We start from the raw sequence: 13276 nt of genomic DNA, 5'->3' as shown, positions 1-13276 counted from the left end.
GGTTCTATTCACAACTCTGCCACAATGACCTTCTTTTTGACCGTTAGCAAATCATTCCTCTCTAGCTGCCTCTTCCCCCCAACATTTGTCTTGACTATTTAGGCACAAGCTATAAAGGGCAGCAACTGTCTCTTTCCATGTGTTTGTGCAGCAGCCAGCACAATGTGGGCCTGTAGATGCTATTATTACAATCACAGGGATATTCTAAATTTTCCTTGCCAGATGGTTTTTATAGAGACTGGGGGGGTGAGGTAATACATTTTATTGGACCAAAATCTGTTGATGAAAGAGACAAGCTTTTGAGCCACACAGAGATCTTCTTCAGGTCTTGGAAAGGTATTACATGTTAGGTTTTTTTAATCTCTATTTATGATGGGTGCCTTTCCTTGCTGGCACACTTCCCCTCTCCCAATGGCTGGAACAGTGCCCTGAGATGTTGTCCTGTTCCTGAGGTGCTGGTTACCAAGTAGATCTTTTCACTGAGGCATGGCCAGCTGGTTAAGAAGGTGGAGGTGGGCTTTCCAGAGAGAGAGAGAGAGAGAGAGAGAGGCTAGGACCCTTCTGGTGGTGCTGCTAGGATGCTGCCCGTTGAAGACTGGTCTCCTCCATGATGCCTGTGCAGGGTACCGAAGCCTGGTGGCCCTGCTAGTTTATGCATGAGGGGATAAGTTCCCAGCCTGCCCGTTGGGTCTGGAGCTCCCCCAGCCTGCCCCTCCGAGCTGGCGTGGGTCAGTGTCTCTTTGTACAAAATGAGGGCAGTCTTGTATCCATGCAGTCACCTGGGGCAGCTCTCTGCTCTCCCAGGCAAAGCATGGTCCCTCCATTCCCTCTCCATGGTCCTGTGACTCCGGCTGCAGCGGAACATCCGTTCCCGAACTTCTGTCCTGTGCTCCCCGCTTGGAGAATTACGCTTCAGCTCCACCTTCTGGCTTCCTGGCCCATGTACGAGGGAGGGGGCGATCGGATGCTGGGATCCGTGCAGAGGGGGTTGTGGTGGTGCATCCCGAGAAGATCAGGGAGAGGGAGGAAATGGCGTGGAGAACGGGTCCTAGATAGAAAGGGAGTCAGGGGACGAGGTTTGGCCGGAGTGACCCACCCCCTGCAAAACTTAGGGGCTGACCCTACTTAGGATCCAGCAACAGCAGGCGTGGGGGAGGGGTGTTGAAAAGTTGACATGTGGAGAGGCGCCCTGGACCCAACCCAGGCCTTTGGATCCCAACACCCTGGGAGCGGGGGTGCTAGAACAATGTGTATAGCGGGGGGTGCTGAGAGCCATTGAACCAAACTGCAAACCCGGTATGTGATGGAAACCACTTCAAGCCAGGGGGTTTCTGCTTCCCAGCCCCCCTAGTTGAATCTGAATTGTGCTCATGGTCCCCTGTGTCTCTGAATGGCTGAGCCCCCACCTGGGAATCCCAGGAGAGGGAGGGGCCCCAGATGCCGCTGCTGCTGCCGCCCATCTGCAAGGGACAGCTGTCCCGGGGTGTTGCCCCCCCCCCGGTATTTGGTTGCACGCTGAGCTGAAAGTCTGTGGGAGAGGCTGAGCCGGGGGGGAGCTGAAACCAATTGCTCGAGGGAACGTCTCCGACCATTCCCAGGCTCTGTCCCCGCCTTGCAGGGAGAAGTGCCCCCTGCCTAAGTGGAATAAATTGGTACCGACCATTAGCAGTGCGGGCCCTCCTCTCTGAGGTGGAGGGGGGCTGTCAGTGCTGCTTTAGACACAAACCCTTCCTCCCCCCCACCCCCCCACATTCTCCCCCTCTCTCCCACCGCCGCGCTGCAGAGAGGCAGACCTGGGGAAGCGGCGCGCACAGCAGCCAGCAGCTGGAGGAGGAGGGTCGCTCTGCTGTCTTCTGGCTCGGGTGAAGGGGGAGGCGGGGGGGGGGCTGTCGGTTTGTGCTTGGATTAAAACACAACCCCAGACAAAGAAGGCAGAGGAGAGGAGTTGGGCGGGGGGAGGCGTCGCTCTCAATCGTGCCTCTGTTCCCAAGGATTAAGGAATGAATGGGAGCCGCTTCCCAGCTCGCCATGGAGAGAGGAGGCGATTCAGGCTGCCAGGATAAGGTAACTCCCTCTGCTCGGGCTTGCATGGCTGAGCTGGACAGAGTCCCTTTGTGCGCCGCGGTCAGCGTCCGGGGAGGGGGCGAAGCCCGAGGTTCACCAGCCGCCTTCGGATGGTGCAACGTGGGCGTGGGGCTGCCCGCTTGTGCGGGGCTGCTGCGGGACTCGACCCCGGTGCGGGCAGCCAGTGCCTCGGAAGTACCAAGGGGCATTGCTGGGAAGCTGAGAATCTGTCCCGGGCTTGCCCAGGCTGCGTCTCCATTGGCACACCTGCTCCCGGGTCTCCTGTAGCGCTGTGCCTGGATGGCTGGGAAGGTGCGAGGGGAGAGCAGTGGGCTAAACCTCTGCCCCCCGCCCGCCCCCGCCATGCACAGTGACTGTGTGCGCTAAATATGGCTGGGAGAAGGAAGCCAGGGCAGTGGCTGCATCCTTTGGCTCTTTTCTTAGTCGTCGTCCTCCTGTTAAATGAGGGGAGGAGGGGAGTCTCTTTCGTACTTACCGGCTCTGGTGCGAGCCAACTTTTGGACTGGCTTAAAGGAAAAGCTTTCAGAGCTCTCTTCCTTGGAGGAAGACGTGGGGAAAAGGGATGAGCTCTCCTCTGTTGAGGAATCTGCAGGGCAAGTTATGTTTGGGGGCAAGGAAGAAGGGTGTTTGGGGTGGGAGGGGGGAAGCTTGGTAATGGATAACTAGATCTCTCTCTTTTTCCTTCGGGCCCCTCTCTCTGTGTGACTCATTTCCTGGGTCCGTGCTCCTGGAAGTCGTATATCATCTCAGGCAGAGCAGAAAGTGCAACTTGATACAGCAGTGGAGAAGGAGATCACTCAGTCCAGCCGAAGCATTGAAATAACGTTTATGGGTATGAAACCCAACTGGACAAAAGCTCAGGAACTCCCCATTTTGTTAGTCCCTAATTCGATTTTCCATGCAGAGATTATTGCAGCAGCAAGGGGTATGTCATGTTGTATGCTACCCCCAAGGGTAGTTCAATAGGACTCCAGTTTGGGGGGCACTTGCAGTTAGTGTCTCGCACATGACTTGATACTAAGGGCCCAGCATAGTGGGTGTAATATTTCACCAACTTAGAAGTGGTGTTGAGTGTGATAATTGCTTCAAGACAAATGTAGGGAGCTTAGTTCAACACTCTTTAGACTCAAAGGGACCATACCAGTCTATTGTACAAATCCGTAATCACTTATGTCTGTTCAGAGAGCGTCACCAGCTTGAGTAAATGCAGGAGGAGTGCTGTCTAAACTTGAGGCTAGGATGGGATAAATGCACAGTGACTAATCTTTGCTCACACAAGTAGGTTCTTTTAAGTCAGTGGGCCAAATCTTGTCTGCTTTGCTCATGCAAGTACTCCCATTTACTCATTGGCATGAGTGAGGTGCATAAGATTTGGCTCAGGGGTTATATGAGTAAAGATTACTTATGTGAGTAAGCATAGGCAGGATTGGGCCCAAAGTGAGAAAGGGAGTGGGGGAAATCGTCAGTGAAAAAAGTTCTTGACCTTTCCAAAGCAACCAGTTTTCAAACATGGATGAGTTACTGCCCAGTAGCTCTGGTTCATCCAGCATAATGCCCAGGTCAGGATCATCCTTCAAACAGATGCCAGTTAAACCCAATGGAAGCTCCATTTTCACTGAGCAGTGCTGAAGCATCAGGGAGGAGGAGGGTCTGGCAGTGAAGGGATTAAATAACTGAGCTGTGCAAATGAGACAATTATACCGCAAGGGTCCAGTCCTTGATATGGACTGAGGGCCCGGGAAGCAGTCTTTAGAGTGCCAAAGGGGGACTTGAGCTCGAGGTTAAAGGCAGTCGACCCGTCATTTTATTTTCCTCTTTTATACTTCTTGAATCCTAAGTATTGGTTGAACACGTGTGTGAGAGGGAGTGTGTCTGTGCATCCATGTGTGTAAATTCATCCGGTGGCTCAGAGCAGGTTTTCTTTTTTCCACCCAGTTGAGTTACAAATCTCTTTAAAAATAGGAGCTCCTAATGAAATGGTGTCAGACCATCCAAGGTAGCGGTGTGAACTGGAGTCATTAGCAACCCAGCAGCCATCCTAATGAGAGTCAGCTTCCTCAATACCAGGATACGGGGGCAAGGCTGAAGTGAGCCGGGCTGTGGATGCATCGACTCCCACACTCACGTTTTGTCCGCGCATCCATTCCTTTCCGTGTGATGTTTCCAGGCAAGCACTTACTGCCAGCAGGGGAACTGCAGGGTTTTTTAGGATCTGAGAAGAGCTTTTCAAGGGCCTGATCCAAAGGTCTCAGAAGTCAATGGAAGACTTGCCATTGAGTTTTTGGATCAGACCCCATGTGTAGGGAAGGACATGGAAAGGAAGGTGCCTTCAATTCATAATTAAAACAAAGAGAAGCCCCCCACCAACATGAAGGAGGGAGCAAGGAAGCTAGTTTCCTGCAGGAACATTTGGGGTGGGAGCAGCGTTTCTCAAAACCTCCCAAGGCGACAGAGAAGATCCCCTCCCTGTACCACCGACTGTTTGGGTTCTGCATGCTGGGGTGCTGGGAGGGTATGTTTGATGTCACTTTGTGCTTATGCATTCCCAAGGCAAAAAAATTGCAGCTCCCTCTGTTAGAGTTGGTCTTGCACTGTTCCACAACCCATGCAGGTGACCAATACCAGGATGGGAAGGGGCATTCCTGTCCCCAAAAGTGCAGGTGCAGGAGCATTTCCAACACTTGGAATAGTTTCCCACTTCTTGTGCGCCCCAGGCCTGATCCGGTGGTTCAGTTCTGTTCTTGTCCAGCCCTCATCACTGTAGTAGCAAGTAAGACTCCCATTGGCTACCATGAGTTCTGGGTCAGGTGTCAAACACTCTCTCCTTTAGCAAGAAATCCTCCATACTCTCCTGTGTCCTCCTGTCTCCACACCCCGCCTTTACCTCAGTGTTGTTCCCATCTTGTCTTTGTCTTTTGTTTGATCCGAGGCAACAAGCTCTTTGGAGCAAAGAGAGTACCTCACGTGCTCTATGTGAAGGGCCGTTTATGGTGCAGTACAAGGAATGATTATTTGTGACAAATAGTAGCAATAAGTGGGGAGAGCTGCAGTTCCCATAATGACGGATGCAACTCCCTTGTGGGGAGGAGAGAGAATGCCAATGTGACAGAGAGAGAGATCAACAGGGGGTTTCAAGCACATTTGCATTGTAGAGAGCTCACTGTTAAACAGAGAGGGGGATGGTTTTTAAGGGGAAAGTGGATTTTTCTCAGCTGTACTTTGAATCCTTATTTTAACTGCACTAAATAAGCAACAGCGGAAGCCTGGGGAAGTGGAAGGAGCTGGCATCAAAGGGACACTAGGGCAAATATTGCATTCTGAGGAGCTCTTGGTATATTTTATTTGTGCTGGACCTTTTGCAAGACTCTTGTGCTCTGTAACTCCTGTCCCTTCACTGCCAGCTCCAGAGAAGTTGGACAAAAGCCAGTTTCTTTCCCAAAGCCTCCTTCAGTGGGTAGGTTAAAATCAGAGCGAAGAGAAGGTGCAATATAGTAGCTCGCACTGTGTCGCTGCCCATTTGTCCTGTGGTGATGAATCAAGTCCCAGAGCCTGGCTGAGTTCCAGGGTTTCTTTTCCTGTGGACTTGCCAGAGGTCTTTTTTTTTTCTTCCCCTTTTGGACACTTCATTCCTCTATCTGCATCCCCTTCTTTCAGGGTAAAGGCCTCTGAGGCATTCTCTCCCCACCCCTTCATCCAGAGTCGTCCTTCACAGAGAATCAGGCATTTGCTCTGGGAACCAGGAGGGGCTAAAGCTATAGGAGCCTTGCGTTTGAAGGGGATATTTAAAAGCATAGAAAAAGTCCATTATCCAGGGCAGGCAAATGGCTGGTGAGGTAGCCTGGTTATCTTGTAACTGTAGGATCTTCCTGTTAAACGTCTGGTGCTGGCTGCTGTTGGAGACAGGCTACTGGACTAGACAGGGCATTGGTCTGATCCCCAGCGATGCAGGAGCATTTGGCAGGGTTTCCTTCTAGATCTGTGTGTCTACTGGCAGCAAGGTTCTCTCTCAGAAGAAAGGTCACCGGCATGGGAGCTTCCTTGGTCCCCTTTCTCTGTAACGTGCAATTTGTCTTTCTGCATAGACCCTGAATCAGTTAGTTGTCTTGGATCCCCATTCTCTCCCCACTCCCAGGGATCAGGCTTCCAGAATATACATCTGGGACAAAGAAGGGGGATGATCTTTGCCAAGGGAAGGCTGCAAATGAAACATCCCAAAGCATCTAGGTCAAGTTCATCCTTAACCTGATTATTCTATGAATAGGAATTTTGCTTGAGCTAAGATTGGTGGGTGGGATTTATAATATCTGCATCCCAATCTAGCTACCCACTCTGTCTCCATCTCTGTAGCATCACAGCGCTTTGCCATAGCTAATGACTATACCTCCTCGCATCCCTTAGGGGGAGCTACACACCCCAGGGGTATTGAGGCACAGACAGATGGAGTGACTTGCACCAGGTCACGCAGATAGTGACAAAGCTGGGAATTGAACCCAATTCTCCTGAGTCTTGTCCTGTGCCTTAACCACAAGACTATCCTTGCTCTCCTGTTAATTCATATGCAATAATGTCATGCTTCAATCCCTCCTTTGACAGTTAATATTAATTCTGCATCCTGGCCAATGCAGGATTATTCCCTGTGCATTCTATCCAATCTAAGTTTGAAATGTACCAATCAAGGGAGATTTCACCTCTTCCCCATGGGTGACTGTTCCACAGGCTCCTAGACCTCATTTGTGGGAAATATTTTTCCAACAGTCAGTCTAAATCAGATCCATTTCTTGAAAGCAAACACTACTTTACACAGTGTATAGTCAGCTGTTTGTGGAATTTGCCAACTCAAACACAAGCACCTGGGATTTTTAAAGGGGCTGGCTAATTTACAAGCAGTGATACAGTAGGATAGATTCTAATCTCATGCTTCAAAGCATCATCTGAATATGGGAAGTCATTTCCTTGCATTGTACAACTGGACATGGGAGGGGGCATCTGAGAAGCATCGGATATTGACCACTGCTGGAGGCAGGATACCAGATGAGCTAGCCCAGTGGTCTGATTCAGAAGAGCAAATCCGGTGTCCTTAATAACTCTTGAGATTCTTGCTCTTCCCAGTGAGGTTCTAACTGGCTGTCCTCATGTCCTCTTCTTGACTGAGCCTATTTTGGTCATTTGGACTCTAAATAAAAGGCTCTGTAATGAGGAATTCAGCAAAGATGACTTCCTATGGGCACAATGAACCTGCTGCTCTGCATTAGTCTGGTCCAGAACTTGGGAGTGAGCTGCTCATCCTCTGCAATCCCTCCCCTGAGTTTCTCCACACTCCACCTCCAGAGCAGGATGTGATACCCAACATCCCAAGGCTCTGAGCCCCAGAACCTTTGCTGACCAGGTATCCGTGACATGTTGATGTGCTTCACTGTGTCCAACATCCTCTCTGGAGTGCCTCCGCGCTTTCCGCACAGCTTGCAGTGTCACTGCCTGGAGTGGGTAGGGGGATAGACCTGTTCTCAGCCTAGAGTGGCAGGCCAGGGCTCTAAACTGCAGCAGAGGGAGCGTGTGTGTGCAGCACTCTGCTTAGTGTCCCGTCTAGTGCATCCTTAATGCTCTGTGTTCACCAGAGTGTGAATCACATACACACAATAGATTTTCAATTAAACTTCCTTGGGGCCACAACAGCTCTCTGCTGCCACCCAGATGAGCCTCTGTGCCCACTAGTTAGGTGTCACTCCCCCAAATCCCTGGTCAGACAAGCCTGCTTATTGTTCTGTTTTTCTCTAGTTTATATGCTGATGTTAAGTGGGGTTGGTTTTTTTCCCTCCCACTGGTTCTAACTTGCTGCTAAATGGTTGCACAAAAGTCCTCAGGCACAGCCCTTCTTCTGGAGCTGTGCCATCACTGCACCCCTTCTAAAGATCCTCAGGTACCAGTGCCCCTGATAACCATAAGTGTGAGAGCTGCATTATCCACTCACTGGGGGCAAGGTTTTCAAATCCGTTCTGAAAGGGAGTGGAAGAAACGTGAGGTGGTGGAGGAGGCAATTATCTAGTGGCTAGAGAAAGACACACATACACAGCTCCTGGATTCTACTGCCAGCTGTGCCACTGATTTACTGTGTGATCTTGGGCAAGTAACTTTTCTCTTCCTGACTCAGTTTCCTTATATGTAAAATGAGGATACTGTTTCCCTACCTCCTAAGGGGGGTAGTGGTGGTGGAAGAATTAATTTAATGTCTGTAAATCATTTGAGAGCCTCAGATGAAAGATGCCATAGAAGGACAAAGTATGTATGAATTGGTGTAGGAAAATCCCCCCTGTAAAGAAGTTGTATCTAATCTGGACGAAATCCACCACGGAGAGATCTGGAGTAAGACCCTGGCAGGGCTAAGACTGCTCCGTCATCCTATTGGTACCTTAAATATATGGACAGCGATTTCCAGAAGCCATTAATATAGTGTCTTCTGAGCAGTATGGTTAATTTAATAATTCATTCAGTATGTCTATGGAAGATCAGCAATTCTGACAGGTTGTCATTAGATAGCAGGCTTTTCTGTATCTCTGATGTCTTTGGCCCATAACCTCAGCAAATTTAGTTTTTCTTGTTTCTTCCTTCCCTCCATCAGGAGAAATTCAAGAATTGCACTAGATGCCACTAGTCAGAGTTGTTCACCCAAAGGTTTATAGACAAACATAAGCCCATGTGTGATCACAAGCACATATAGTGACATGCACCTCCCACACATGTCCACATACATAAACACATTGACATATGCCCTTGCAACATGCATCCCCTCAGATACGTTTAGATGTGCACCCTGTGACGTGTATATGTACGTGTACTAGTGGTTCTACATGCATGCGCACACTGCAGTGCACCCCATGCATGTGTTTGCACATACACTCAATATATAGACATACACATGCACATTGTAGCCTGCACGTCCAGTCTGTGATCTGCAGCTCTCTCACCGAGAAATGCAGACACAAAATCCATCCGCCTCCTCTCCAGATGCCTCATCCTGTCTCTCTGCTAATGGAGGGTTTCTAGACGCTGAAAATTCCACCACTGAGAAGGCTGGGTGTTGGGAACCATCATGTCTTTCAGCAATTTGCCAGCTGCTGCACTCGAGGCCCTTGTTCACAGCCAGGCTAATGCGGAGATCGTGAATGCTCATTGATGCAGTTTCAGCCTTCCCAAAGGGATGAACAGGAGGTATTTGAGGTCTCCAATTGCTATGGGGAAACAAGGCTTTATAGCTCTCTGGTCAGCGTCTTTTTTAGTGAGCTGGTGATGAGAGAGTCTGCCCTGTGCTCTGGAGACCCTGATTACAAAGGCAGGGGGGAAGCTCCCAGTCCCAAAACCCACTCTGGGCATCTCCCCTGGGTGATGCGCCATGCTCTGCAGGCACAGACTGTGAGTGACAGTTCATGGGAATGAGGGTGGAAGCAATGCTCAACCCAGGTGGGAAAGAACTGGAAATCCACCAGCATGTGCCAACTCGGCCAAAGGAGAAGAAACAATCTGATTCTAGGATGGAAGGGCAGTTGTGCTGTTCATGTAGAACACCCCAGCCAGCAGGAGCTATGCTCAGGGCAGACTAACCCTAGAAGAGATGGTTACCCTTTCCCCTCAGGTACTGATGTCCATCAAAGGCAGGATTCAGGGTTTTTGGTGGGGCAATCAAATCTGGTTTGGTGTTTGTTAGAAGGAAAATGAGCCCCCTTTCCTACAAACCTAGCTGGCTGAGGCAGCCTGGTCCACTCGCTCTGCTGCTTTGCAACTTTGGAAATCTTGGGGAATATACGTATAATGGGTCTTAGACTGGAATAAAGGGTGAAACTGCAGCTCAGGTGAAGTTGGCCAAAGCCGTTTGAGCCCTATGCTAGGGCGTTCGTGTTGGGTTTCAGATTAAATCCTCTGCTCAGACAGGCCTGCTACTTTGCTATGGACAGTTTCCCTGCAGGCGGGCGAAACCAAAGCTTTTGTAGGAAGAATCCTGAGCTGCTATGAGTATTTTAAGAACAGTTGATGTGCGTGTTCTCAATAGGAAAGGGTTAATTGGTCACTGCTGACCCACTGCAAGCTCCTACTCGATCTGTAATGATAGTTATTGTTTGTTTTACAGTAGTGTATCAACGCCCCAGCAGAGATGAGGGTGCTAGGTGCCGTACATACACACGGTTCCTGCATCAATGAGCTTACTGTTCATAGACAAGACAGACAAAGGAAGCATCATTGCACCATTTTACAGATGGGTAACTGAGGCCTAGAGAGGAGGTGACTTGCTTGACGTCACACAGGAGCCAGGAATTGACCCAGGCCTCCTCAATCCCAGCCAAGTGCTTTACTCACAAGACCATCCTTCCTCTCAACGTGCAGAGCAGGGTTTCTTATAGCTGAGTGGAGCTGCTGTTTCTCTGGCACGACTTGAGGTTGAGACCAGAGAAAGGAAGGTTCATTTCTAGGAATTTTCTCCTAGCTCCAGGCTGTAGTTTCTCAAAAGGCAACGAGAACACAATCACAGCTGGATTGACTGGAGCAGTGTTGATACATGTTTAAAAGGCCGTGCACTCGTCAACTTCCGCCACTGGAATGTACTGCTTCAAATTTTAATTGGGAATAATCCTTATTTAACCCTGGGCTGTTACAGGGCAGTGTGCTACAGAGCCCAGGGGGGCAGAGTTCTCACTAAGTCCCTTATTAAAAATCCCCTCCACTTATTACCCCTTAAGTTCTGTCATCCCCTCTGAAATACCAGCAACAGGTTCTCTATTTCATGGAATGTGGAAACTTGAGTTTAAAGTCCTGCCCCCAGTACCCAGCCCATGCAGTCTCATGTACAGAGCTGGGTTGCAATAATCCTTTGCTGTCGTAAAGCGCCCCTCACCAGCGGAACATGGATGGCTTTGCAATCATGTTAATTACTATTATTATCCCCATTTTAAAGATAGGAAACTGAGGCACAGAGAACGATGTGACTTGAGTCAGAAATAGAACCTAGGAATCCTGGCCCCTAACCGCCTGCTCCAACCATTTTGTTACTGTACAATTGTATAATACTTTGCATTACCTCCACCTTTAGTTACAGAAGTTTGATACTCCTGTCCTTATCTCAGTTGTTCTGCAGGATGTTGGTTCTTAAGCATCTCTGCAAGCAACGCAGTCTTTTCCCCTCCTCCCTGGACTCACACCAGAAAGAGCTAAGGGTGCTAGTCCAGGGAAGGAAAAGACTTGACTCAGCTGGTTTTCCTTGCTTTCCGTCAGCTTGGAAAGAGACCAACGATGAAAGGCTGGACTCTGAGGATCTGGTCTGGATTTCATGAATGGATGGATGCAAAGAGCCAAGTGGGATTCTGGAGGGATTTGGATGCCTGCTCCAGGATTTGCCCCCCACTCAAGGGGTTTATAACTTTTGCAGCATTATGGTAACCTAAAACCAGCACAATTCAGTGCTCAATCCAGCTCTCAGGGAAGTCGAAGGCAAAACTCCTATTGCCTTCAATGGGAACCATGATCCCATCTAATCAATGTAGTTCTTGATTTCCCACACTTTCTCTCTGATTGTGCAAGTGCATCTGAGCTAGCCAGGGCAAAAGAATTTTTATGTACAATTTTTATGTATTTTTATGAGTGTGTGATCACGTGCATGTGGATGTGGAGGGGCTGAGCAAGCTGTAATAGTAACTCTGGCTCTGAGCAGCCCTTTGCAGCCTATCGTATGGAAACACAAAGTGACAGTGGACTGAGTGCCTGGGGTACTTCGCCCTGGGCTTGTCTATAAATATCAGCATGGCTCTGAGATGGTCCAGCTAAACTCTTAGCTTTCTCATTTGCACTCTCCTTCCCCATCCACTTCTCTCCTAAGCCTCCAACGTGCAAAAGAAACACACGCATATATTTATCCGAACACTAGTGATCCTGTTAGAGGCCAGGCTATAAATACCGGAGGTGACCCTGCACATGCAGATGCAGGGAGAATCCAGTTGCTGTGGGAATGCAAGGGGGAGAAACGGGTGCAGAGCCCCAGAGAATAGACTGTGGGGAATGTTCCTGCTTTGGCCAGTGGGGGACAGACAAGGATTTTTCTATCTTAACGTCTATCAAAGGTGGTGCATCAAGAAATAGGGAGCGAGACCAGCTATGCTGAACCACCGACATCCCCATTCCCCGGTGCTGCCATTGGCAGGAGGGATCCAGTGGATTTTCCCCCCACTTGAGCCTTGTCTTGTGCAACAGCAGGCACTAGGCCCATACCATGCTGACTGCATTGCAGAACTGGTCTAGAGGAGGAGGAGTTGGCACTACTGGAGACACTGCGCTTCCAAAGTCCCTTTTGCCCATCTCTGCAGTCTATACAAGGGGAGGACATTACATATTGTCATGTGCAACATTCTGGGCCAGACTTTCTCTTGTGTCCCCTGCCGCCTCCACACACTAGTGCAAATCACTTCCCTGTGTCAGCCAAAACAGAACTGAAAACCAAGCAATGCAGGTAGGGTTGTCAGGCGTCCAGTTTTCGACCAGAACACTTGGTGGAAAAGGGACCCTAGTGGCACCAGTCAGGCTGCTAAAAGTCAGGTCAGCGGTACAGCGGGGCTAAGGCAGGCTCTGCACGGCTTCCAGAAGCATCTGGCATGTCTGGCTCCTCGGCGCAGGGGCACAGTGGGAACCACAGCCAATTGGAGCTGCTGGGCAGTGCCTGCAGGCATGGGCAATATGCCGAGCCCCCTGGCCCCTCCGCCTAGGAGCCAGACATGCCAGCCGCTTCTGGGAGTTGTGCGAGGTAAGCGCCGTGTAGCCGGAGCCCTGACCCCCTCCTGCATCCCAACTTCCTGCCCCAGGTCAGAACTCCCTCGCAGAGCCCTGCCCCAGCCCAGAGCCCCCTCCTGCACCCTGAACCCCTCGGCACCAACCCCACCCCAGAGCCTGCACCTCCAGCCAGAGCTCTCACCCCCTCCTGCACCTCAACCCCCTGCCCCAGCCTGGTGAAAGTGAGTGAGGGTGGGGGAGAGTGAATGATAGGATGGAATGAGTGGGAGGCGGGGCCTCGGAGAAGGGGCAGAGCCTTGGGGCAGCGGGTGGGGCAAGGGTGTTTGGTTTTGTGTGACTAGAAAGTGGACTAGCTAAATACCAGGGGTGAATTGGTGATTTCAGATGGCCCTCTCATATTGAGACTATACCCCAACATGATGTCAGG

The 13276-nt window shown here is 50.2% G+C and overlaps 1 protein-coding gene across 6 annotated transcripts in view; it reads left to right on the top strand.

Annotated features, from left to right (window-relative positions):
* Positions 1 to 13276, top strand: part of B3GAT1 (beta-1,3-glucuronyltransferase 1) — an 83201-nt gene that overhangs the window by 29936 nt on the left and 39989 nt on the right. For 3 of the 6 annotated variants that reach the window (XM_038381037.2, XM_038381041.2, XM_038381035.2), the window contains exon 1: positions 1679 to 2064. The exons of the other annotated variants lie outside the window; for them this stretch is intronic. The gene's annotated coding sequence lies outside the window, so the exon portion shown is untranslated. Of the gene's footprint in view, positions 1 to 1678; positions 2065 to 13276 lie in introns of those variants that run through there. 6 annotated transcript variants of the gene reach the window in all.

This window comes from Dermochelys coriacea, chromosome 22 (genome assembly GCF_009764565.3).
Source record: "Dermochelys coriacea isolate rDerCor1 chromosome 22, rDerCor1.pri.v4, whole genome shotgun sequence".
Classification (NCBI taxonomy): domain Eukaryota; kingdom Metazoa; phylum Chordata; order Testudines; family Dermochelyidae; genus Dermochelys; species Dermochelys coriacea.
Note: the sequence above shows the minus strand (reverse complement) of the source record. Positions and strands in the feature narration are given on the sequence as shown.